The 26,761-nt window shown below is 43.0% G+C and overlaps 1 protein-coding gene across 1 annotated transcript in view; it reads left to right on the top strand.

Annotated features, from left to right (window-relative positions):
- The window catches only part of TACR1 (tachykinin receptor 1), a 1,856,788-nt gene that overhangs the window by 691,983 nt on the left and 1,138,044 nt on the right, over positions 1–26,761 (top strand). The gene's annotated exons all lie outside the window — the stretch shown is intronic.

Genomic DNA, 26,761 nt, shown 5'->3' with positions numbered 1-26,761 from the left:
CAAATCGGTATGACAACTCGTGAGGGGGCAATACACTGAAAGTATGCTCGACAGTGTCATTTGAAGAAGAATGTGCACGTGTAAAAATAGGAAGGTACATGTGTAACAAGAAACCTGCAGCAATGATCATAAGACTCAGAAAAGACATAATCAATAATGCAACAATGCAATAACTGCGGAGAGATTTACAATATTTCGTTTTCTTGATCTGTTTCTGTCTATCTCTCTCTCTATTAGGATCTAACTTATACATGTCAGGAACCTGTCTAACCGCTTCACCTAGGGGAGGACTTAAACAATTAAACTGTCTGACTTGCTAGATCTCAACTTTATCTTATACTCCTCCTGAGGAGTTTTCTCTGCCAGGGGAAGTTTATTATCAATCACTGGAATGGGGCCGGGCTGGGAGTCTATGTTTGGCAGCAGTCCATGAAATTTCTTGATGTGGCTGGAGTGGAGCCACTCTTTGCGGCCCTCCACCTTCACTGCTATCCTCGTGGTCAAAAGAACAAGCTTCGGCTCCTGCCAGCGGGGCTCCAGCGGACTCTTCCGATCAAAGTTCCTGACGAAGACAAGGTCCCCCGGAATGATCTCATGTGGCTTCACCTCGGTGTTGTCGGGAAAGGCTGCAGCTACCTGTGAACGACAAGATTGTAGTGCAGACATCAAGGAGGCAAGGTAATCTGTCAGCATATTACAGTCAACATCTGTGATCTTACGAGGCAGAGGCGTCCCCCACATATTCGGTGGTCTGCCAAAGACCACCTCGTACGGGGATAGCCCTGTTCTTGAGTGAGCTACCATTCTCATGTAAAAGAGCGCAACTGGCAATGCGACTATCCAGTCCACGCCTTTCTCGGCACAAATCTTGGCAAGGCGTGTTTTCAGGGTCTGATTGTGTCTCTCTACGAGACCTGCTGCTTCGGGATGTCGGACACAATGAAACTTCCACTGATATCCTAGCAGGAGTGATACCTGCTTCATAAGCTCGGACGAGAAGGGCTGACCGTTATCTGAGTACACGACACGGGGCAGACCATACCGTGGGAAGAATTCACGTACCAGCTGCTTGGCAGTGGTCGGAGCAGTGTAATCTGGGACTGGATATGCTTCTGTCCATCGGGAAAGTGCACATACAACTACGAGGACGTACTTGAATCCTCGACAACGTTCCATCTGGATATAATCCATCTGGAGGACTTCAAAAGGGTAATCGGGAGGATGAAATCCACCTTGCTCTACGGGAATGCCTTTACCTGGGTTGAACTGACAACAGATCATGCAAGTACGCACTTTCTGTTTTGCTGCTGCTCGTAAATGCTTATTGAACCAAAGGTTTTGAATACTGTCTAGCATGGCTTTTTCTCCTAAATGTGCAGGACTATGTGCTGAATTAATGATAACTTGAACCATAGAGTCGGGGAGAAACCATGTGGCTTTTCCTTTCGTCATCCATCCCTGTTCTGTCTGGATCCCTCCTAGTTCAGTCCATTTCTTAATTTCATCTGGTGTAGCATGTGTCTGTATGTCAATTACATCTAGAGCGGGATCCCTGACTGTCATGCAATGTGTCGGTGTCGGGACTATTGTCTTTGTCATATCAGTTGTGTGAGTATGAGTCTGAGCTGTATTCTTGGCTGTTCGATCTGCCAGGTCGTTACCCTGGGAAATGGTATCTGTGACCTTCGTATGTGCTTTACACTTCATGATGGCTATGGCTGTAGGCAAATGTATTGCTTCTAACAGAGCTTGAATGAGGGGTCCGTGCTGGATTTTGGCACCGTGAGAAGTTAAGAAACCTCTCTCTTGCCAGAGAACTCCCAAGTCGTGTACAACTCCGAAGGCATAACGGGAATCTGTGTATCTGTTGACTTTCTTATTCTTGGCTTAAATGCAGGCTTGGGTCAGAGCGATGAGCTCTGCTGCTTGAGCTGACAGTGTGTCAATGCGGTGTGTTTCTATGACTTCAGTTTCTGTCGTGACTGCATATGCAGCCACTAACTCTCCTGTACTTGATCTCATACATGAACCATCCACATAAAGTGTCAGGTCTGGATCTGGTAATGCGGTATCTGTCAAGTCTTGTCTGGGTTTCGTCGTAATGGTAATGACTTCAACGCAATCATGTGCCAAAGGGTCTGTCTCACTTAATGGCAAAAGTGTAGCAGGATTTAGTGTATTACAGCGTCTGATTTCTATGTGTGGCTGAAACAATGTCAATTCATAACCTGTCAGTCGTGCTATAGTCAAGTGCTGAGTCTGTGTTCGGTTCAAAAGAACTTCCACGGAATGTGGAACTTGTACTGTCAGTTGGTGTCCTAACACTATGGAATCACTTTGTCTAATTGCTAGAGCTGTTGCTGCTACAGATTTCAAGCACGCAGGCAGAGCCTGGGCTACTGGATCTAGTGTACTAGAAAAATAAGCACACGGTTTGTGTGAACCTGCTTGATCCTGTGTGAGTACTGATAATGCAGTACCTTCGCGTTCTGTGACAAAAAGTGTAAAAGGCTTGCTGTAACATGGTATTCCTAAAACAGGTGCTTGGCATAAGGCTTTCTTTAAGTCTTCAAAAGCTTGTGTGTGTTCCTGAGTCCAAGGGAGGACAGTCGATGTCGCTGCCTCCTGTGTTGTCAACTGTATGAGTGGCTTGGCTAGAAATGCATACTGAGGGATCCATTGTCTGCAGTAAGAAGTGAGGCCTATAAAGGCCCGTACCTCCTTTTGTGTCATGGGTCGTGACATGTTTACAATTAACTGGATACGGTCAGGTGTTAGCTGTCTCCCCCCTTTGGACAGCAAGTGCCCAAGGTACACCACTTGCTGAACACAGAATTGCAGCTTCGAAGGAGACACCTTGTGTCCCTTGTCAGCCAGGAAATGCAAAACCGTCAGTGATGCTTGTTCACATTCGGGTTCGCTACGGGCGGTGATCAGTAGATCATCGACGTACTGAAGCAAGGCAGTGTTGTCAGGCATGTGAATACTGTCAAGTTGTCTCTTCAATGCTTGGCTATAGATGCTGGGGCTTTCTGTGAATCCTTGAGGTGCACGTGCAAATTTGAAGCTTCGGCCATTTAAACAGAATCCGAAGAGATATTGGCTTTCCGGATCTATGGGGACACTAAAGAAGGCGTTCTTGAGGTCAATTACAGTAAAGAACGTTGCTTCAGAATCAATAGCAGTTAATAAAGACGAAATGTCTGGGACCACAGGATATTGTGGTACAATGCATTTATTCAGTTCTCGTAAATCGATAACTAATCGATAAACTGGGGGTGCATTTGGGTCAGTACGTTTAAGAATTGGAATGATGGGGGAATTACAGAGATTTGAGTCGGTTTCCACAACCACTCCTTGTGCAATGAGCTCGTCAATGATTTTCAGTAAAGCCACTACAGCATCTGGTGGTAACTTGTATTGTCGAATGCGTGGTAGTACTACTCCTGGCTTGAGTGTGACACGATATGGAGTAATGTGCATACAACCTACATCAGTGGGGCCTTGTGCCCACAAATGTGCAGGAACATTTTGTAATCTGGAATCAATATCTCTCAACACATAGTGACCCTTAAAGTCACGCAGAAACAATCTTACTCCTTCCGGAGAACAGCAAATTACAGCTCCTAGAGCCTTCAGAGTCTTGATACCTAACAAGTTCTCTGGACACGATTTTGTTAGTAATAAATCCGTAGTACCTGTCAATGGACCAACTTCAAGGGGAAGTGGTTTCGATACTTCATTAACAATAGGCTTTCCTGAAAATCTAAGGGAAACATTCTGTGAGCCTGAGAGGGGTGCCCCTGGAACCTCGTCGTGACTGATTGTTGTCCTGCATTGCCCCTGTATCAATCAAAAACTTTCTATCTTTCCCTAATACCTGACTATGTACATAAGGACCCTCTTGATCTACAGGAACCTCAATAGGAGGCAAGCCAACCTCCCTCTCTAGGCTATTTCATGTATATCGCTGGTAATCGGGATAATCAGTTTGTGCATATTGGTACATCTGCTGTGTTGCATGTTGTGTTGCGGCAATCGGCTTTGGCGGTGATACCGCTACGGTCTGTACTGTCTGTTGTGGAGCATGCATAGGCTGTATATTCTGTGGTACGGATTGTTGAACCTGATCTTGTCTAGGTTGACGTGGTCTCTCTTTAGTTTTGCCTGTGGCGATATTGTGTTTCAAAACTGCACAATCGTTTATATAGTGACCTGGCTGTTTACAATAGTTGCATGTCCCTTTAACGGGAACTGCCGAATTACTGGACTGTGTCATACCCTTTTTATTACCGTCAGATGGAACTGTCTGAGCAACTAGCATTTTCATTTTCGTGTCTTTCATACGCCTTTGTTCGTGATCATGTTCTTCCCTAATTCTGTTCTGGTGGTACTGTAACATCTGTAACATTTGGGAAGGCGAATTAGCTTGCCATGTGCTCTCGACTTTTAATACACGGTTCTTGACCTGGGGCAATGAATTCTCGACTAATTTGGATACAAAAAGATGCGGATATGACTCACTACTTGCTTTCAGGCCACTATTAATAATAAAACATTTCTCAAATCGGGAATAAAAATCACTAGTGTCTTCATCGTGTTTCTGTTTGCAGGCTGAGATTGCATCCCAGTCCTCCTTTTTAGTTGCTAACAACCGTGGCAGAACCTGTACTAACAATCCTGGTAATGCTTTCGTTTTATCCCCAAGACCTAAACCTGGGGTTCGAGTCGCTTCTTCATTTTCTAATGCAGCCCAATCTATCTTTTTGTCTCCCACCTCCCATTCTTTTTCTTTGAGTTTCTCATAAATACCGGCAGGTAGTAATACTTTCAATATTTTCATAATGTCAGGATAGGTGTAATCTCCCATGAGTAGCATGTCTTTAATTTCACGGTGAAAACCTGCTGGGTCTTTATCATGGCTAGGCACTATTTTCTTCATTTCCAATAATTCCATTTTAGTTATGGGCGTGTACACAAACACACGTCTAAGGGTATTATCATCATTCCTGACTGGGTGTACTTCTCGTAAGGGATTCTGTCTGTCTATGTAATACATTTTTCTTTCTGGGGGTGGAGCTGGAACAAACTGTGGATTCAGGAAAGCACTATATCTGTGTCGATGTTCTAAAATTACTTTAATTAAATCGGTACCTAGGCCTCTCCATTTATTCATAAGTAATTCTATTAGTATATCAGGTAGGGGACCTGGATCAGAATGTTGGCCTTTATACAATATAAGGAGGTTCTGTATCATGTACATACCAGCTAGTCGCTGTTCGTCTGGGGAAATATTCAAAAAGGTTTGCGCTACTGTGTCATCATTATATTTATCAGAATTGTCAGCCCATTGTACTGCTGACCTGGCTAATTCTTGTTCATCCATGGAATCGAGTACATGGTACCCCATTCGTTCTTGAAGTATTTTATCGGTAGCCTGAAACAAATGTTCAGGAGTCCTCGAGTTTGACATGGCAGCGTGAAAAAGTCTCTTGCTTTCTGGGCGTAACGTTTTATTAAAGGATCTACCCTTTCCTACATATGCTATCATTCCGTTATCTTCTGGCTCATCCTCCTCTGAGGATTTATTTGCGTCTAATTCTGTTTCCCTTTCTGCTTTCTCTTTTGCATGGAACACTACTATTTCTTTACGGATTTTTCTGTACATGGTCTCTATACATTTTTGTTTATCATGTTTTCCGTCTGCAATATTCTGACCCCAGGTAGTTAGTACCTCCATTTCTTCTTTATTTACACCAGGCCGGTCTCGTTCTCTTATGAAACAGTTTATGAGGAATCTTAATAGTACACTTTGAATGTCTACTTTCTGATGCGCCATGGCCTCGTGAATACATTCCTGACCCTCCCCCGTCTGAACAAAACGATATATCCTGTCTAGATTTTCTGTCATTCCTGGAAATAGAACTAAAAAGTTTGCAGCACGTCTTATACGTATTGAGGCTAATAACATGCAACCATCTTTGCCTGGTATGGGGTCATATCTACAGTCTGTGATGAGCTCTTTAAGCTTGTCACTCGTGATCGGTTTCGGGGTACGTTGCATTGCTAGTTCTCTAGTAGTTAATCGATGTAGTGGTGGCGGGGTAAGGTAACCTCCTGATGCACCTCCTGAAGCGGAGGCTTGGGCATGATCTGTCGGTGGCGGCGGTAATGGAATTCCAAAAGGATTAAGCGGATGAATAGGGGGTGCAGGAAGTGGTGGAGGAGTCTGCCGTTGGGGAAGACGGTCAGGGGGGAGACGATCAGCGGGTGGTATACGTGCAGGTGGAACATTGGTATATTCGGGGGCTACGTCGTCTAAATAGGAAGAAAGGAAAATGTCTGCTGTCTTGTAACGTAATTTAGTCGGAACCAATGGAGGGGGCAGGTTTTTCGGTGTTTCCGGGGTCGCCTTGGGCAGGCCCTCGGCCAGGACTGGATACAGTCCTGTCATAATGGCATTACTCTTTCTGTCGTGTTGTTCTATTCTAACTCGTTCCCCTTCTTCTAGTAGTTCTTTTTCTTTGGCTTTTTCGGAATCCTCTTTACTTTTCTCAGCTTTTCTGAGCGCTTTCTCTGTTCGTCTATGTGATTCTTTACGCCATAATTCAATGGCATCTTTCTGTGACTGCCTGGCTTTCTTTTTCCATAATGCTTCTTCTACTCTCATGATGCACTCGGCATCCCATGTCCCCGTAGCGGGCCATCTCTGATTCTCTGCTAAATCCTTGGTGTAGTCCACCCACAAGTCGAGGTATAATACGGCATCTAAGCCGTGCTTGTGGTACATAAAATGTCCGGGAGTGTCCCTGGGTGGGATGGGAACAGCTTCCTCGAGTATCCCTTTTCTAGTTCCTATCTGTCTTAGTTTAGAGAATAAAGGCATTCTGAGCCTTGATACTTGATACTTACTCGAACTTGAACACAATTTAATACAATAAACACAGTAATGAAGATCAAACAATCACTCATACCACAACATTAAAACACCTTAAAACATTTCGAAAACGAACAACAATAACTAGAATAAACTAGATAACTGGATACTGGATATACTGCTAAACAGTACAGATACACCGCTAAAACAGTGCAGACCGGGTCTGTGTACCCAAACCCGTCTTGACCGGACACAAATGAATGCACCCGTCTAGATGCGTCCCCAGCAACGGTACTCACCGGGAAGCACGGAACGGAAGGCCTCGGAAACTCGACACTGGACTGGACCTGGACTGGACTTGACTAGACTCGTGACGTAGGTACTTCGGAACTGGTGGGCCTCTAGACACCTCGGACCTTGCTCTCTCGGCTGGGCTCTGGTCGGGAACCTCCGCACTCCTCACCGCCTCGTCTGGGTGTCGATCGCAGTCTCAGTCACCTCCGTTGGCCTGAGGGAGATACAGGAAATCCTGCGGGTACGCGTAATTGTCCGTCACGGCTGTGGCAGGGGGCTAGGCCTGCAACGCACCTCCGGCGTGTAAGGTGGGGGAGGGGTCCCTATTCGGGCGCCAAATTATGCGGTAAATAAGGTTTACCTATGCAGAATTTTATGCGGTAAAGTTCAATACAATAGCTCAATCCAAAATGAGAGGCAGAGTCCGTGGTATCTGAGTTTATAAGGGTTTTATTCCATGTAATGGAATGGTTCGAACCAGGTATCGTGTTCCATCACCACGAGGGTTCAGGAAGGGATGGACAATGCTTTATTAACAGAGTACAATATATATAGTCAATGCATATAATGGTGATGGAATATAGAAGGCGTAACAGCTGGGAGAAACGAGATAAGAACACATGTACGTAACAGAAGGTGTGCACAAGGGCGTACACGGAGGTGTGTGCTAGAAACGTCACAGGAAAGTGTCACAAGTGGGTGGATTCATAGAGGAATCCTGCAGTGTCAGCAGAAATATGGGGTTGGATGCGCGCGCAGGCAACATGACGTGTGATTGACGTGGAACTGGAGGGTGAAGGGGTCTTGACATTTAGCTCCAAAAAAGGAGACAGAAGTCTGGCGTGTCAGAACAACCTAATCCCAATCATATCTAGTGTTTGAGGAACTGTATTATCTAGAAGGAAAGGTCTCTCGGGCAGAGGCTATTCTATACTGACTGTTAGTGCGTGCATAAGCGTCTACGTGTCTGCGTGTAATGCGAGGGGCCATGGGCCTACCATGTTAACAGGAGCAGTGAATTACTTGCATGGAGACAGTGAGGCCGGGCCCTTTGCTCTGCAGCTGGAAGGATGTTTACCTAAACCACTAGACAGGAATGTATTTTCGAGGAGCGGAGCAGATAACTTGAAGGCTGAATACAGTCTTGGCAGGCAAGCAGGCCGAGCCGGGCACCGCTCACCGCGCAGGGAGTAAGGCAGAGGTCATGGATACAGATCCATGCTGTAGTTTTCAGAGGCAGAAGGCAGGAAGGCAGAAAAGGCTCAATGGCAAACATCAGGGCCTAACTCAACAGAGCCAGGAAAACGTGAAAGTGCACCATGTAAAGACGGTGGCAAGGCATACTTAGGAACGGAATTATCGATCCATTCATGGTGCATCTGAAAGAGGACATGTTAACGTTGGACGCAAATGTATTTGCGTCTTCATAGCTGGTTGTGGAGGGAACATACATGTACTTGAAGCACGTACATGGAGACGGTGGGGTTCACGTTAGGGGACACAATTGACCATAAAAATTCATATTACCTCACTGGGAAGGGGTTACGTGGGCGTCAACTCCTATGGTTTTGAACATCTTCCCAGTTTCAACCTTACCTTTAAACCTGGGAATGCACCAAAGGGTTATGCCTTCCTAGGGAAGGCGTAACAAGAACAAATATCTCTATTTAGCCTTTTTTTTCCCTCTTTCAGGTTGGGTTGCATTCTGTACCACACATAAAAAGAGGAATATGCATCCCATGAATCTTTTTGTGCCGGAAGGTGCCCCTTTCTGCACTAAAACAATCCTGCATTCAAGACAGGCACCCTTGCACCACGGTGCAAGGGTACCTTTGCTGGCGCTAGGCTTCCAAAGGGCACGAGTGAAGGGAAAAGAACAGGAATGTGCCGTATTGTCTCAATACAGTGCAATCCTGCCCTTTCCCTGTCACACAGTGGAGCGCAACAAGGTGACCTGATTCGCTGAGCCCCATTCCCATAAATGAGCCCCTTTATGTCCAGAAATTTAGGTACAGAACATTTTCACTTTTTTGGCTACTAATGTAGTTTCAAGGCAGTGTGTAACACATATGTACCCCATTGTACTGAAAACTTAGGCCTTGTTTATGAGTGCCCCAGAGTGGGATTCGATATTTATTGCACCCGATCAAATCTAACACCCTGCGATTTGAAATTGATTGAATACGATAAATAGCTCTTATTCTGATCTTTTTCTCAGTAATTAGTATTAACAATGTGAATTCTGGCTCTATCACTCCGAAATCTACATGCCCCTTTTTACATTAATTTCTGGTAAGACTGACAAATGTATTATGTTACAATGCATACATTTACAATGCATGCCTTTACAAAGCAGTTTTTACACTGCAACATCCCTTACAACGCATACATTTACATTGCATGCTATTACAACAATTTTTTTCAAACGAGATTTACAAGGCATTCCATTACATCGCATAATACCTTTACAATGCATACCATTACAATGCATATCATTACATTGCATTTAAGATAAGTGTTGGATAGTGTAGGGGTGAAAATTACTATTCTAACTCCAGATGGTACAACAGTAGGGTTAGGGTTGGATAGTGTAGGGATAAACATTACTGTTCTATTTCCAGGGGTGCAACAGTAGGGTAAGTGTTGGATAGTGTAGGGGTACTATGCATTGTAATGGTATGTGTTGCAATGACATGCGATGTAATGCCTGCATTGTAGTGACATGCGTTGTAGTGTCATGCGTTGTAGTGACATGCAATGTAATGGCTGCGCTGTAGTGACATGCGTTGTAAAGGATGTTGCGATGTAATGAAAGCATTGTAAATGTAGTGCGATGTGATGACTGTGTTGTAAAGGTTGTTTCCCAAGACTGACCTGCGTGAATTTAATAGGGTTTACAAGCTTGTTGTATCTGGTAAATACCAGTTGAAGTAAAGTCCTTACATCTCACAATTCCGGCCCATATGCAATCCGGGGCTTACTCGGTGGGCGGGTTTATCCAGGCTAGTCATAATCAAGCCCTAAACAAGGAACATTCCAGTGGAGCTGTCTGTTAATTTCACACCACCACACCAGTAACATCTACGCACAGGTCTTCATATCACACATAAAACAGAGAAATATTTGCGCCCTGCAAGGCTTCAAAAAATTGATTGATTTTAAGTGGCGCAAACACCAATGTTGTTATATGGATCAACTCTCGGCCTGGGAATTTGTATACAGCCCACTGACAATCTGCCTTCACCGGAGACTTGAAGGCTCACCATCAAGACCTTGAGCTCTACTATTGGTCTGTCGACTGTATCTCTTCTGTTTTTTCGCAAATCTGTCAGTTCTGGCCGGAGAAAACTACTTTGTTCGAGCGTCCGAGACACACACAGGAGAACTCTGGATTCATTCCACTACTATCAGGAGATTGATTCCCCGTCCGGGTGTAGAAAAAAAACAATAGCCTTGTGAGAGCCCATCAAGGATTGCACGTAGCACGTCCCTCCTTACCCAAGTGCTCGTCTGTCCTGATGAAGACCCCAACGTGAGGACTTTACTCACCCTCCAACCTACTGGGGTCGAAACGTAGACCTTCCTATCTGAACACCTACATGCTCATATGACAGAACTTTTTACAATTGAAAATACTTATGAGCAATGTATAAATGGGAACTTAGTGACCTTTAAAAGGCTGGCAAGGACTATCTGTACATATTGTGTATTATATCTTTGTCACAAACACCTTTACCATGTCCCTCACCTACCAATTCACTGCCACTTCCCCCAATCCTCTTCCTTCCCTACTTCAAATTAGCACTGCAAACAGATTTGTTTGCAAAAATAACAAACTGTGACCCATAAATGACTTGATTTTGAATCGCATTTAATGCTGGTAATATATTTGTGAATGAAATATTTCTATATTTTGAATTTTGAACTAATTTCGAGTGGTGAACTGTTTGGTTCTCTGTTCTGTTTTTGTAAATTTCTTTGTTTAAATATCCAAAACTACCCTGACCAATCATTGAAACATACTGCAGAGAAAACTACCAGCTATTATTATGAGACACAGGCATGAAAGAAATTAGAGCACTTCCCCGTTGCAACAGGAAACAAGCAATTGGCATAGCCAATAGGTCTTGCCTTTGGGACCTTATAAGTGTTTAGCCAGAGGTATTGGCTTTGGCATTGTTTTTAAAGCTATGTTGTAGAGCATTGTGGCTGCTGTGCAGCATGTTGAAAAGGTATAATAAAAAAGTGTTCTAAGAATTTGTATTACCCTATATATAACCAAGAAGACAGTATGTACTAATGAACGACCCTTTACATTAAAAGCAGTTCTAATTTTGTTTGTCCTTGCAATGCTGGTATCTTCTTGCAATGACAGCCAGTATGGCTTTAGGAAGGGCAGGGGTACACTCGATCAGTGCATCAATCTTGATTTACTGATCGGGAAATATACTGAAGCAAAACCTGGCTCACTTTACCTCTGCTTTGCTGACCTAAGCAGTGCCTTTGACATGGTAGACCACTCTATCTTATGGCTAACCTTGCTACAGTAGGGAGCTCCTGAGGGCATAATCTTCTTTCTCGACAGGTTGTATGGGAACTTACAAACATGTGTGTGCTTCGGCACTAAAGGCGAATGCACCCCAAAATTTGGCGTTAAAAGAGGGATTAGGCAGGGCTGTGTATTGGCCCCCCTCCTTTTTATAATATTTATAAATGGTATCGATGCAATTCTGAAAACGATTAATGCAGATGCCCCCCAGATCAAAGGCGTCCCTGTACCGGTGTTATTTTACGCCGATGACGCCGTTCTACTTTCTAGAACCCCCTTGGGATTACAGCGTTTGATCGACAGTTTTTCTTCCTTTATTAAGGATAGAGAGCTAGTTATCAACAAAGGGAACACACACACCATGACCTGTGGGGTAAAAAATACATTTTTAAATACCTTTTATATTGATAGTGAAAAGGTGCAGCAGGTAGACAAATGCTGTTACCTTGGTATATCCTACTTCAAAGATAGGAAATGGACCGAAGAATTTAACAATATCCAGAACAAAATGGCCAAAAATGCTCATGGAGTTTTTAGATTTGCTGCTAAGGATGGGGATCGACGAACCAGGGATATGCTTAAGATCTACCAAGCAAGATGTGTCTCCATCGCATTATATGGGGCGGGTGTATGGGGACACAGTTGCGACCAAAATTTGCAAATAGAGGAAAATTCTTTCCTAAAAAAGCTTCTGTGTCTACCAACCTCGGCTTCAACTGAGTTAATTCATCGAGAATTAGATATAAATTAGATATGAACTATTTAATTGATCTGTTATCCCTAAGGCCACTTATGATCTGGTGTTCTATTTGGCTTAGGGTGGAAAAGTCTTTTAACAGGTCTATAATCGAGGATTGCTTATCATTGGATAAACATCTTAAGATACCTTGGGTAAAATATGTGGTTGGTTGTTTCTCTGAGATATTTAATTTGAATATTTTGCTTGATCCAAGTGCAGCATCTAGCATACCCAAAGCTGAGCTGAAAAGTAATTTCTTGGCTTTTAGGGTGAGGAAGCGGGCATTAGCCTGCGGATCCCTGACCACTCTTGTGCTCTACACCAGATATAGCTTGGTAGAAGGTTTTCCTTTGTGTTTATCCATGGTGACTAGGCCATCTCATAAGTTTGTACTTACTAGACTTAGATTAGGTATGGCACACCATTTGGTGGCCCTCTCGACCCTCAAGAAACATCAGTCGATGTCATGCTGGTTTGATGGCGTTTCTACTCAGAGCACTTTGCACTTTTTACTGTTCTGTAAACTGTACTTGAATTTACGTCCTGCATTCTTGAAAAAATGTTTATAAAATATGGTGTACTTACAGTTAACCAGGCAATGATTTTAATTTTTAATCTGCAATCGGCTTATATCTGTTTTTATACAGCCACGTTTTTAGATATTGATGTATTTGCTATTATCAAGTTTTTTATCTTTGTGCTTTTATGGTCATTTTATATGTGCCGAATAAAGCTTCATGAATTGAAAGTCCCTGAAGTGAAACGTTGTTAAATGCACTGGCAGCCTAAACAGAGAGCATATTAGATTACAAAAACTATATTTTAAAGAAAGTGATTCGGATGTTAGAAAATGGAAAATGAATACGTTAAGTGTGACAGCTGGGGAGCCCCAAAGCTGCACAATAGTCCCATTTTGCCACCAAGTATGTAAACAGAAAATTTCAACACTTGACTTCTAAGACACATTTGGGGGAGGTGGGGGTCAGACTGCGTCCACCCAGCAGCATACACTAATCCAAATACCAGCTCGACCCATTTAAAAAGGGAAACAGCGCAAGGTCACCATAGACCAGCATGCTCTGCAGTACAAGGCAGAGTGATGATGGAGTACAGGCAACTGCACAACTGGTGGACACAGTACTCTGGTGGAAACTTAACAAGAAGGTTAGGGATGTTACGGGACATGGATACACAAATTCCGGAGCAGAAAGATGTGCAGCCAGAGCGCTTCCCTACATGTGTTATTTATAGTGCAGCATCGACCTGAAAGCAGAAAGAGACAAGCAGCTGTCTGAAACCTATGCATCTAGATTCTAACTTTGCATTCTGAAAGTTGTAGTCCTGTTTATCCTTTCCAAATCAGAACTACATGTCTCAGAATACATAAAAAAATAACCTCAGCTGGATGAACTACTCAATCAGCAACCTGGTCAAATCAAGAGCGCTAGTATGTTACACTTTGATAGACTTCGGCATTTGGTTATAAACATCAATGAAACGCAGGTGTCGAAAGAGAAACCTGGGGTTGATGACGGTCAGCAAACCATCTACCATTCTGAAATTTCATTTAGGCCAATGCAAGGCCATCACAAGAAAAATGCATTACTTGGTACAAGCAAACTGAAAGCTCAGAGGATGCAAAATATAGTTTCCTATTGCTCTAACTGGAAGTTAAGCTACAAAATCTGCGTTCACAGCAAGCACGTCGGTTCCCCCTATGTTGGCACCCATTGCCCTAATACAAGGCAAAACTAAATTAACCCCCTGGTGCGATAACCTATACTATAGTTTTGTTTTGTTACTGTCGGAGGCAGCGGACTACACTATGAGCTGACCATTAACCTGTTACTATACTGGATGCCCAAAGGCTTCTATACCCCATGAAAAAAGACAACACACCCTGCAACAGCCTTCGATGACCGTCAAGTCTCACCTTTTTAGCTTTTCTGTTGTTCTTCGAGCATCAGTCTTGTATTCACCTAAACCACTCAGGCAAGGTTTCAGGCAATGGGCACATGGAGGAGACTCCTGTTTGGTTTGTTACAGGGACGCCGCTGCTGAGTGCCTACCTGGAGGACTCCTCTTTGAAGCTGCGGGGACCAACTAACAAATCTTGCAAAACATGATCATGTTCACCAGGACAGCATGTCCCTCTCTCAAACGTGAAGCGTGAGGCCGGGCTGGTCTGATTTCCAAGCTGACCAAGTCCTCTGGTAGTCGGCCCCCAAAGCAGAGCACTACTTAAACAGCGGCACCATCTTGGAACGGTGGTATATCATATGATACAACTTTTTTTTTTAAGGACACAAGTTATTTTAGGCCCGGCTAATATTGTTTAGGTGGAAACCCAGCGTGTAGCACTGCTGAAATGAAACCATATTATGCACGGTTGAAAAAAAAGAAATAAAGGGCGGCGTGCCTTGGTGTTGAAATGAAAACATATGCTCTGCAGATAAAAATAAATAAATAAATCGCTGAGTGCTGCTCTGCTTTAAAACAAGCAGCGTGGACTTACCTGCACGCTCCCCCGGCAATACTCCTTGGGAGTGAACTTGCTGGAAAAGGTGGGGCATACATCCACCATTAGCCGTTTGCAGGCTCTGATTTCTAACCAACACACATAAATGCCAATCCAAAGCATGGGAGGAATCATACCCCACAAAGTACAGACAACAGATCGTCTAACAGCGCAATCGCTGTTTAGGCACAACCTAAAAATCTTTCTTAAGAAGCCGAAGAACGAGAACATCAAAGCACTAGAAACTGCATGCATTTTACGGAAACAGTTTGTATACTACCTTAAATGTCAGTAAAAATTGCATTGGAGTGTCTATTTCGGCGATTGCGTGAGTTGACATGAAGTCAGCTCTGTAATGTTAATTTATTTGAATAACTTATGTGTTGTTATCTGCTTCGAAACTCGGTAAAAAGAAGAGTCTTTTGAGTATTACTTCAAAAATGACTACGCTTTTATAATAATTGAACTACATTATTTAAAGTAGTGAAATATAAGGCAAATTATTTGATTTTTAAATATGTATTTAATGTTCCTTGTCCCCAGACTAGGAAATGACTTATGCACATAATTACACTGCTCGACATTAAAACCCCATCAGTTAAAGTTGACAGGTTAGGTATTAAGAAAAAAATCTAGCGAGCTGACGCATTTACTATTATTATGCCTATATTTTATGAATGAGAGATAATTACATTTGAGGCCTTTATTTAAACTCACCAAGATTAGGACCGCTAAGAAAGCTTTTATCTACTATTGAATGAGAAAGCTCTAAAAGTTGAAATTGCAGTGAGATTTTTTTAAATATTCCTTAAACTATGCAGTTTTAATAATAACTGTTTTTAAATCAAGGACCAGAAATTATGAAAACATTTTTGTGCTGTGATTGTATTGCTTTGTTGTGTTTATAAGGGGAAATTTCGCGTACAAAAATGATTTTATGATTATGGTGAATTAGCACATACATACACACACCCGTACACGCACTCAAGTATTCAAGCACATATACACACTTCTTCCCTCGCATGCTGATGCGCTCTCTCTCTCTCTCTCTCTCTCTCTCTCTCTCTCTCAACACACTTAATAGCAGTGCAGGTCTCTAGTAAACTTTTAGGCAATGTCCTTGGTAGTCTGAGCAGAAAAGCAGTCATGGTTCAGCAGGGATGAGGTTTAGGCTATTGCTGAAGCTAGTAAAAGTAACCACTGCTCACTTTTTCCAAGCTGTGTTGTCTACAGCTCATGCACCAACTCAGAGAAATTCTAAGTTAAATGGATGCACTTTAGAAAGCAAAAATGCATGAGATCAGGTCCTTATCTGTGCCCCATGCAAACATACACCTTAATCATAATGACCCAAATGGTTCGGATGCAAAGGAGCTGCAGCACGCCAGGTAGCACTACGCACTGTACATTTTGCCCTACTTTTTCTTGTTTGACTCGGTCTGAAGGCATCTCTGAGTCCATTGATGACCCTCTCCAGTTGCAGCAAAATGAAACTGCCTTTGTCAGCCATGTTTAAATATAGTTCATGGACCCAACGGATCCATGATTGCATTTTCAGGCAGCAGATCTATATTTGTTCAATGAATATACATTTGAACTGTTGACCCTGACCATCTCTGCAGGCCCACCCCCAAACATTTTGCCTTTACCCTTTTTGTTGACATTAGAACTTAATGCACGTTACCACTGCTAACCAGTGCTAAAGTGCTTATGCTCACCAATCTATATACTTCGCAGTAGCGCCTGCTACATTCTACTCTGCAGCAGCTAGTCCTGTTCAACTGTCCTTACCCAATGGGGTATACAGCCTCCTCGAACTCTTCTCAGCTACAGCCTCATGCTTGTCCTGCTTGAGATTGTTCACTTCCATAAAAGTGACAAAGTCCAAACGTAGAAATTCTCACCATGAGTTTGTCCAGTGGCTCCCAAATGTTGACACTTCCTCCTCAAACACTGTCTGAAGCCTTGCCCCACCAAGCTTTACCTTCTCAGAACATTTTATTGAAAATTCTTCTAAGTCTGTAGGTAAGAGCCGACCAGGACAAATCCACTTTTTATATCTGACCAATGCTCCATATTTTATGACTTTAACACGGTCTTGCGCAGCTAGTTGTCCAGGATTGGCACTTCGAATATTTATGTGCCAGTTTTTACTAAAAACTCTGGCTCTAATGATTAAATATGTGTCATTTTGGTATCAACTAATTTAATAAAATGTACTCTAGTTTTCTAAATTAGTATGGGATTTAGCTTGTGTTGTGTTTTCATTTTATTTCAGTTTGTGTGTTGAATAAATACTTAACACATTGCCTCTAAGTTAAGCCTGACTGGTTTTTGTGCCAAACTACCCAGAGATAAGAGCAGGTTAATTTAGCGAATTGTTGTGGTTCTCCCTGCGAGGGACCGTGGCTGTTGGTTCTCTAGGGCGAACACCCCAGTCAACCAACAACCCAATTTCTAACATAAACCATCAAATGTATATCTAAAGCAGCAAAATTACATTCTTGTAAATTAATATACATTTGTACAGTGTCTCACTAGAGTCAATTCACTTCGGAAGTAAAACACAAAGGAGTCTTTATGCATTCAGTAATATCTTGGAACACTTGGTGAACATGTCATTGAGGGAGAGTTGCAATGGGGAAGGACAAAAAAACGTTGCACGATCATTTTAAAAGTGACATTTTTATGTGGTATTTGATGCCAGACAGGAAGTATTCCCAGGGCTTGTAAATAATAGCCAGACTTACCCGAAGCAGAAATTAAGAGAGATATGTTTTAACAGTGAAATAGTGCCATAAAGTGCAGATAGGACAAGAGACAAGTATGAACTGACCCCAAGAGAGTACACTTTACATCTTGATGTACTGTTATTCCATTTCAAAGGAATTATCACAATTTGTACAGTGACTTTTTATGAATGGAATAGGGTTTTGTAAACTGACTTATGTACTTATAAGAAATTGGATTACTGGATCAGTGGGGATGAAAGCCTTCTCAACCAGTAACCACAAATTGTTTCAGGCTGAAGTCACAAACAAACCCTAAATTAACCTGTGCTCGTCCCTTGCACAGCTTGGCACTAAGCAGTCAGGTTTAACTCAGTGGTAATGTGTAAAGTATTTGTGAAATGCTTCAAACAATAACACAGAGACAACACACCACAGAAAGAGTCTGCAACAGGATCAGAAAAATAGAATGAGGTTTAATAAATAAAACAAGACCAAAATGACAAAGATCCAATCAGTAGATTTGGAAATTTAATTTAAATATAGTGGCAAAAGACGTAGAGCACCAACTGTGGACTACAAGTCATGCCAGACCATGACAAAGCCACATGATGAGGTTGACTGTGAATGAGTGGGGGCTGCCTACAGGGACCTAGTTAGGCCTGCTAAACAAAAAGTATCTCAAATCCTGGTTTGGTGAGCCTTGCATTGATCTGTGATGAAGATGCGTCGTGCAGCTGAAGTGATGTGTTGTTCCGAGATACAACAAGGCTGTGGTGTGAGGTCCAATTGCATCAACATTGAGGATCCCTACAACGAGGGCTCGCAATGTGAAGTCAGGAGTTGAGGATGCATCTCGCAGTCAGGGTGAGGCGACGGTTCTGAAGAGCTGCAAGACTGCCTTCTGGAGCCCATCATCAAGGCTGTCGCCTACAACAGATGTGAGGGCCAGTGCAGAGAATGCATCGAGCAGTGGCAGTTCCCAAGGTGGTGCAGGCTATGGCGTCAATGAGTCTGTTTGCAACTGGTCCAATCCACACAGCAGCAGAGATGCGTCTGTTCTGCTCGGGTTTGTGCCGCGCAGCAGAGGAGATGCACTGATTCTGCTGGGTGCACAGAGCCTGGAAAAAGCACTTTGGTCCCACTTTCAAGGATCCTGGACTGGTGTTGCACCACAAGGCTGGGTAGAGTCACACATGGCAGAGTTCAGGTACAGATGCAAGTTTGTTGGAAGCCTATTATGTGCCTGAGGCTTCAGATCAGGAGACCAGTCAACCAGCCCTTTGAGTCAATCTGGGTTCAAGAGATGCAGGCCCAGATCTTCTCACCCAGGACAGAGAGCAGCAGGTCAGCAAAGCAGGAGTCTAGTAGAGTGGCAATTCTTTTTCCTGGCAGATAATCCACAGGTCAAGAAGTTGAATGAAGAGTTGGTGTCTGAGACCCAGTATTTAAACCCGTAAGTTTCTCTTTAAAGCCTCCAGGCATCCTGCCTTCAATGTTCTGGCTCCAGACTAACTACAAGGGGTATGCAGCCCTTTTTTTGTGGACACAGGACAAAACCTCTTCAGGTGTACATGGGGCTGTACCCAGCTCTTCCCTCCCATCCTGCCAGTGACGGTCCATCAATGCACACCTAACTCCCTATTGTGTGTAGATGTTTAGGAGGAACATACAAAGCTCAACAGTCAGCTACACCCAGTCAAGTGACCAGAGACAGGCTACAAGCACTAAATGGCTAAGGCAAGAAAATGAAAAATTTCTAAAAGTTGCATTTTCAGAATTGTAATTAAACATCCAACTTTACCACAAGCTAGGATTTTAATTTGTGATTCCAGAGACACCAAACATGAACTAGTTAGATATTCCCATTTGGAAATGATACTTATAAAATGTAATAACGCCTCTCCAACATTATCCCATGGGAGAGATAGGCTTTGCAGTAGTGAAAAATGAAGTTAAGACTATTTCATTACCGGCACATGTAAAACTTTAAAGTGTATGTCCTGCTTTTTGAACACATTGCACTCTGCCCTGTGGGCTGTTCAGGGTCGGTCCTAGGGGGAACTTACATCCGTTAATAAGGAAGGTTTTTTTTCCAGAGTGAAATGCCAGTTTAAACTGCACACACAGGCTCTACAATGGCAGGCTGGAGACAAGTTTATAGTGATACTCAAGTGGGTGGCACAAGCAGTGTTGCAGGCCCACTAGTATCATTTAATTTACAGGCCATGGGGACATGTAGCACCACTTTACTCAGGAATTAAAAGTAAGTTAAATATGGCAATTGGGGATAACCAATAATACAATGTTTAGAGGAGAGAACCCAAGCACGTTAGTGCTGGTTAGCAGTGGTGAAGGGTGCAGAGTCATATTGCCAACAAAACAGGATCAAGAAATATTGAGGAGGAAGGAAAAACGTTTGGCGGAAGACCGCCATAAGGCTGATAGGTCTAACAGTAGTAATACATTGGTTCACAAAATTTCCAATCCGGGGTTGCAAAAGAATTTGTCTAATTAACACTACTTAGACAGGTCACAATTTGTGCCCCCTGTGATTGTCTGCAACCACAAGAAATGTGGGCTGCACCTCACAGCAGCTTTTGTAAATCGCAAGGTACATGAGGGCTTTGCACATGAAGCTCTAAGTGACATCATACATTCTACCAAGCAATTTACAAAAGAGATCCTGAAGCAAAATGAAATCACACTGATCCCTATAGTGGGTTATAATTATGCTTCAAATACAGTGATGTACAAATCTAGAATGACAGTAGTCTTAATCTTCTACACAGGAGAAACTCTATCAGCATTTGAAAAAAGTGTGACTCAGCCCCCCCTCATTATCATAGTTTCTAATAATGTACAAGTCCAAGTTTTTTAAAAAGTGAAGAAATCATGAATAAAGAAATCAACTTTTTAAGAAAAAGTTTATCTGAGTAACCTGTACATTATTAGAAATTATGATAAGGAGTGGGTTCTGAGTTAAACTTTCATCATACAGTCTACGTATTATTAAGATAGCAGGAAGACCGCAACACCATCCTTCCACAAGAAGATCAATCCATTTATAAACATATTTGCAGTTCAGATCTTAAAGCAATTTGTACACAAACAATTTAACCTGAGCGGCCACTTAATTAAAAGCCAGAAGTAGAATTTTGAGGTCTGTGGACTTCATATTAACGTAAAAGATTCTATAATTCATTGCTACCAGACTCAGAGGGTACCATAAGACCCTTTAACAGAAGTATTTTTGTTCCATGATTGTTTGTCCCTCACCTTGGATTTGCAGTTGCTTACATTAGCTCTAATCACTAGAAAACTCAAATGCTTAAAAGTAGCCTAGCTCATTTAGACTCCCGGCCCACGCACCAAACAAGATACTTATAAGTGAGCCATTAAAAAGTTAAGTTTATGCATGGAATCGGATTTGCTAAGAATCCCCCTCCTCTTAGCATTATTTGAAAGTTATCTCCATCTTTTTTTGGGATAGGAAAATACGGAGTTATTGTTCGCTTGGATGAGGCACTGAGTGAGAGACTGCACCAGTGCCTGACCCTGGAGTTGGAAGGAGGAGCATGCCCCCCATCCACAGTCCCTCCCCCTCGGCTACTTAACAAAGTCAAGGCTTTGATACCACCCGGAAGCAGAACATCCATTAGGTGAATTTGTACCGCTGGAATGAAGCAGGATCTGAAGTTCAGGAGTTCATATCCTGTCAAGCCTGACCTGAAAATCGACTCTCATAATTTAGTCAATATTAAGGTCCGTTATGTATAGAAACAGAAAAAGTGTGAGCAGAAGGGCTATATAAATGCAAGATATTATTACCTCTGCTGAGACACCGGATTGTCTAAAGAAAATGATATATTTTCCATTAAACCTGATACTCGATGTTCATGGGAGTTAGATAAAAACATTCCAGATCAGGGACGGTAAGTTCATGGATTTGGGTGTTTATGTTTGCAATATCTATAAAATCGGGCTCCAGAGACAATTCACATTGCGGTGCGTCCATAGAAGCAGGTTTTAATATTTGTATGTTTTGTATGCCGTTGGTAGGGCAGGTTTGGAGAACAGATACAATATTACATTTTAAGATCCATTCTTCCCAGGGACAGTCTGTAGCGTGAGCACTGTGAAAGAGCACGTGCTCTCTCTCTCCTTTTACCGACATCCAGATGGCAAAATGTCATCACACACTTATTGTCCCTTTGATTGTTTTTGTGGATGAAGAATAACTAAATAATTTCAGAAAAAAATCCAACAAAGAGATTCAGCTCGTAAAGAATAAATTAAAAAAGGCAAAGGATTGATAAAAGTAATCTAAATAAACAAGGCCATGGTAGTGGGTCAGAGATGTTTTTTGGTCAAACATTGAAGTAATATGGATGGAATCTAACAAACAGTAGCGGCTGCTCTGCAGTGGCGGGGCGGGAGGTGGGGGATGTTATGAAAACAGAAAAAAATTAAGGGGAAAAAAAGGTACCTCACGATTGCCCGCCGCTCATCTGGTCTGACTCTCGCTTCAGCTGCAACACAGGCTTCCAGTGTCCCTTGCGGCCAATCCTGACACTTCTCTCATGTTTGAAAGCAGAATACCTCACTTTCTCCATTAAATTTAAATATCAGAATTTGCCTGAACGCTGTGAATTTGTGCTCCCAGTGAGACTGGAAGCCTCTGCTTTGCTGTCTCCATTCTGGCAACGCAGCTGGGGTTGGAGACAGATCAGTGCGCATGTGTGTTTGTCTGTCCGGCCTGAGACGGCCGGTCAAACACACATGTGCAACAATACCAGTGCCCTTCACTACATCTCCTGACTGCCCTGGGATGGCCCCGCCCCCAACACTAGAACTTGAAAAATAAAATGATAATAAAGATCTTTTATTATCGTTTTATTATCGTTTTATTTTTCAAGATTTGAGGCTGGCAGGGGGAGGCAATGCTCTACCCCCTTGGAGGAGGAGCTGCCACTGCTCACAGAGCTCAAATGGTTCTGACCTATTCCATGCCCCTACCACTGAATTCCATTTTAGGCCACTTAAAATCTCCAAATTCTACACTGAGCATTAACATGTTGACTTAGTTTGTGATGGACATTGGTTTAGGAGGCTAGTTTTAGAGAGTGAGCCTGCTGGGGTCAGTGTTCTCTTTTGCATACTCACTCTCTCTGCACAAGGCTTGAATTGCCCAGGGTCCGTAAATCGGCCCTTTCTTCCACAGAGCTTGGGGAGGCCCTCTAATTATTCGTTACTGATTTCTAGCCCGGAGCACACTTGCACAGATCGTGGGCAGGCCTATTTTACTGGACCTCAAAATGCGGATTGGAAATGAATGTGGAGGATCCAGGGGCACATGCCTATTAGCAGGACCACAGGAATAATGGAATTCTGCAATTGTAGATGTGCCACATTTCCCACATCACCAAACAACTGCTGTGTAATCTGCAGATGTTTACTAAAGAAATTGCTTCTAACTCAAAGGGATCAAAATTTGCTAACAACATGACACCATATGTTCTTGAGCAGTTGATGGCTCTTTGCAAAAGTTGACTGGTCATCTTTCAGTTGCTTAGTGTTGTATTTAGTTGCTAAACTGGTACCCATGGTGTGAAATCTTTGACTAGACAGTGTTACCAAAGGTGAGAATGACAAAATAATACTTTGACAACATGTGCTTCAGTTGGCCACATAATATGCATTTTCTTGCTGCATAACGTATTCAGCCATCCTCAATCATTTAGTCCTCCCCTAACAAATAATTTCAGTGGCCCTGCCTATTAGTTGCAACAAGAATGATGGTAGCAAAAATAGACATGAATAAAGAAGCATAGGAAAGTTTGGGTCTATGGTGTCATGTTTCCAGAGTGTTCTTCCGAATAGCTATGGGAATAATGTTAATGCACATTTTAGACCCAATGAAAGTCATTGGACACTGTACACTTATTAAACTCCCTTAAAGTCTCTTTGCAGACCATCATAGTCACGTTGTTAAAACAATAAAACGAGTTGTTTAAAAAAAAAACAACAAAGTTGAGTGGGAAATCTCATTTGTCTGAAGGTTTTCAACGTTTGTTCTTGATTTTGCTGGTGGTCAGCTTGGAAAAAATACGGGCCTTACGGGGTTAATAGGTTGTCAAGTAGGCTCACTCTAGGTATTATCAGTGGCTGTGAGAGCCACTTCCAAACTTTGCTGTAAGGTGTTCAGACGTTCACATGGCATGGTCTCAGCCACAGAATCCCAAATCAATAAGTAAAGAGACCTGGAAAGGAAAACTCACAAAGGATGCGACGCTGATGAGGAAATAACATGGCCTGTGAACTAGACAAGCAGTAAGCTGAAGAATGATTAGGTTACAACATAATACAGTATGAAGACTGGTAAGGAAAGGGGAAAATGATACAAAACGGAAATGAGAGTGTAGTCCTTTTGAGGGTAACTAGAGTTCACTAATTACCAGGAAGAAGTATGTAACCAAAACCTTTCACTAGGTCAGTGGTCTACTTACAAGCTTTACATGTTTCCTTGGTGCCATTTTTCGTGGTATTTAATGTCATGAAAGGGGTGTAAGTGGGATTTTTAAGGTACGAGTGATATATGTGGGTAGCACAAGGTGGACGGGGGTATTTGGTGTTCTAAAGCACAAGGGGTGGTTCCTGCAGGGAAGAAGGGAATGCAAGCTCTGTAGGGCCCAGCTTTTGATCCATACCTCCATCGCACCCCCACTCTCCAGCTTCCCAAAGTCTGATCCTGCTCTATTTGATCTTTGGAACATCATACACAATGACTGAAGTGAAGTGAAGTAGTGTGGCTCACTGGTTAGAGGCGGCAGACCCGAGAGCAGAGGGCGGCCCGGGACCAGGGTTCGATCCCTGGCGTGGCAGGTTTCTGGACCAGGGTCAGCGGACTCGATAATTCTCTCGCCTCGGTGTGCACTCTGATCAGCGATCACACTCGGCAACTCTGGGCATTAGCTTGCCTCATCTTCACTAACGGCCCCACCAGACCACCGGGGATGCCTGGTCTCACCCTGGAGATACCCATTAAGGGACCATCTCTCAGGGAAGCCAGGAAGGGTTTCGCAGCGGTCGAAGCGCCTTGGGACCCTCAGGGTAAGTAGTGCGCTATATAAATGCCTATACATTTACATTTACATTTATCCATAACCTCCGTTGATTTGTCATTGCCTATATTAATCATCTGACATTTTTCTTCCTTTGCCTTGTCCTGGAGGCCTTACTCTGACAGACATAGACATGATTTTTGACAGGCTAAGAGCCTTAAAATGAATTTTCAGGTATTTGATCAGTCATGGGTGAAATATTTTTCTTGTGAGTTTATGTGGAAGACATAAGTCATAAGTCATAAGTCAGGTGTTCTTGTAGAGCGCACATTTCACTGTGAGGTCTCAAGGCCCGAGACCTTCACTGGCTTAAAGTGGAGAGTTGAGTTAAATTTAAAGCCTTGAGTTACATGCACAAAATCAAGACTGGGTGGGAGTGCACCTAGCTACTTGCAATCTCTTGTGAAACCCTATTCTCCTGCACGTTCTCTCCGTTCTTCATCACAAGTTCTTCTCTGCGTGCCCAATTACAGACTGTCAAGAATGGGCTGCAGGTCTTTTTCCTTTTTAGGCCCCAGACTCTGGAATTCCCTCCCTTTTGTCATCTGTTCTGAGAATTGTTACGTCCGCTTCCGTAAAAACATTAAAACCTGGCTATTTAATCAATAATTCCTTAGCATTCTGTGTCTTGCGGCTCTCTGTCTCTTTCAGCGCTGGGAAACCCTTCGGGGTTTGCTGTCGCGCTCTACAAGCTTAACAAATAAATAAATAAAAGGCGCTTAGCAGCGAAGAAGACACAAACCTTGACGAAGGCAGGGGCCTGGTATCGCACTGGTTATTTTGGGAAAAGCCAGGTTTTAAAATTTTTACGGAAAGATTGCTGATTGGTGATTAACAATAGATGCAGGGGTAATTTATTCCAGAGTTGAGGAGCCACATAGGAGAAAGACCGACATCCGTTGCGTGATGTCTGTACACGTGGCTGAACCAGGAGAGATTTTGAGCTGGATCTTAATAACCTTATGGGACGATACCAGACCAATTTTATTGCAAGATATGCGGGACCGACACTGTGGAGTAGTTTGTTGGTCAGACTTAACACTTTAAAATGGCTTCTTTGGCGGATTGGGAGCCAGTGCAGTTTCTTGAGGCTTGAAGCGGAGGCTTATCTAGGAGGAAGATCTAGCACCAGTCTCGCTGCGACATTCTGCAGTGTTTGCACCTTAGAGAGTAGATTCTCGTTAATTGTTACGAACAGTGCATTGCCGTAGTCCAAGCGGCTTATGATTAGACCCTGAACCAGTGGCTTTCTGGCTTCTAAAGGTAGCCATTACATTTTTTTTCGAAGTTTATGCATGATTTCATAGCAAACGCCTGATACTTGATTGATATGGGTCTTCATGGAGAGAGAGCAATCTATGGTAATTCCTAGGTCACGTACAGCTACCTTGGGAGTGGGGCAAGGTCCCAATTCTGGGGGCCACCAGTCATGTGACCAAACAATTTTTGCCTTGCCAAACAGAATGATTTCCGTTTTACTGCAATTCAGTTGGAGCTTGTTATTACACATCCAGTTACTGATATCTGTCATGCATATTTTAAACCTGGCGCAGGTTTCAGCAAAGTCAGAATTGCAGGTGATGAGCACCTGAGTGTCATCTGCATACAACACTGTCGTGAAACCATGGGATTTTATAATATTAGCCAATGGCATCAGGTACAAATTAAATAACATGCGGCTGAGAATCGACTCCTACGGTGAGAGGACGACTGCTAGATACTAAGGTGTCAACCTTAATGGAGATGAGGCGATCCGCAAGGTAGTTTTCAAAGCAGGATAGGGCCTTGGCTCTGACACCTATCTCCCACAGCCAATGTTTCAAAGTGCTGTGGGAGATGGTATCAAAAGCAGCAGACAGATCCAGTAGAATTGCAGAATCGCCTCTGTCTAGTGTTAGTCTGATGTTATCAACAATCCCCATAACAGCTGT

Source organism: Lissotriton vulgaris, chromosome 11, assembly GCF_964263255.1.
Source record: "Lissotriton vulgaris chromosome 11, aLisVul1.2, whole genome shotgun sequence".
Taxonomy (NCBI): domain Eukaryota; kingdom Metazoa; phylum Chordata; class Amphibia; order Caudata; family Salamandridae; genus Lissotriton; species Lissotriton vulgaris.
The sequence above is the reverse complement of the archived record's forward strand: the minus strand, read 5'-3'. Positions and strand labels throughout refer to the sequence as shown.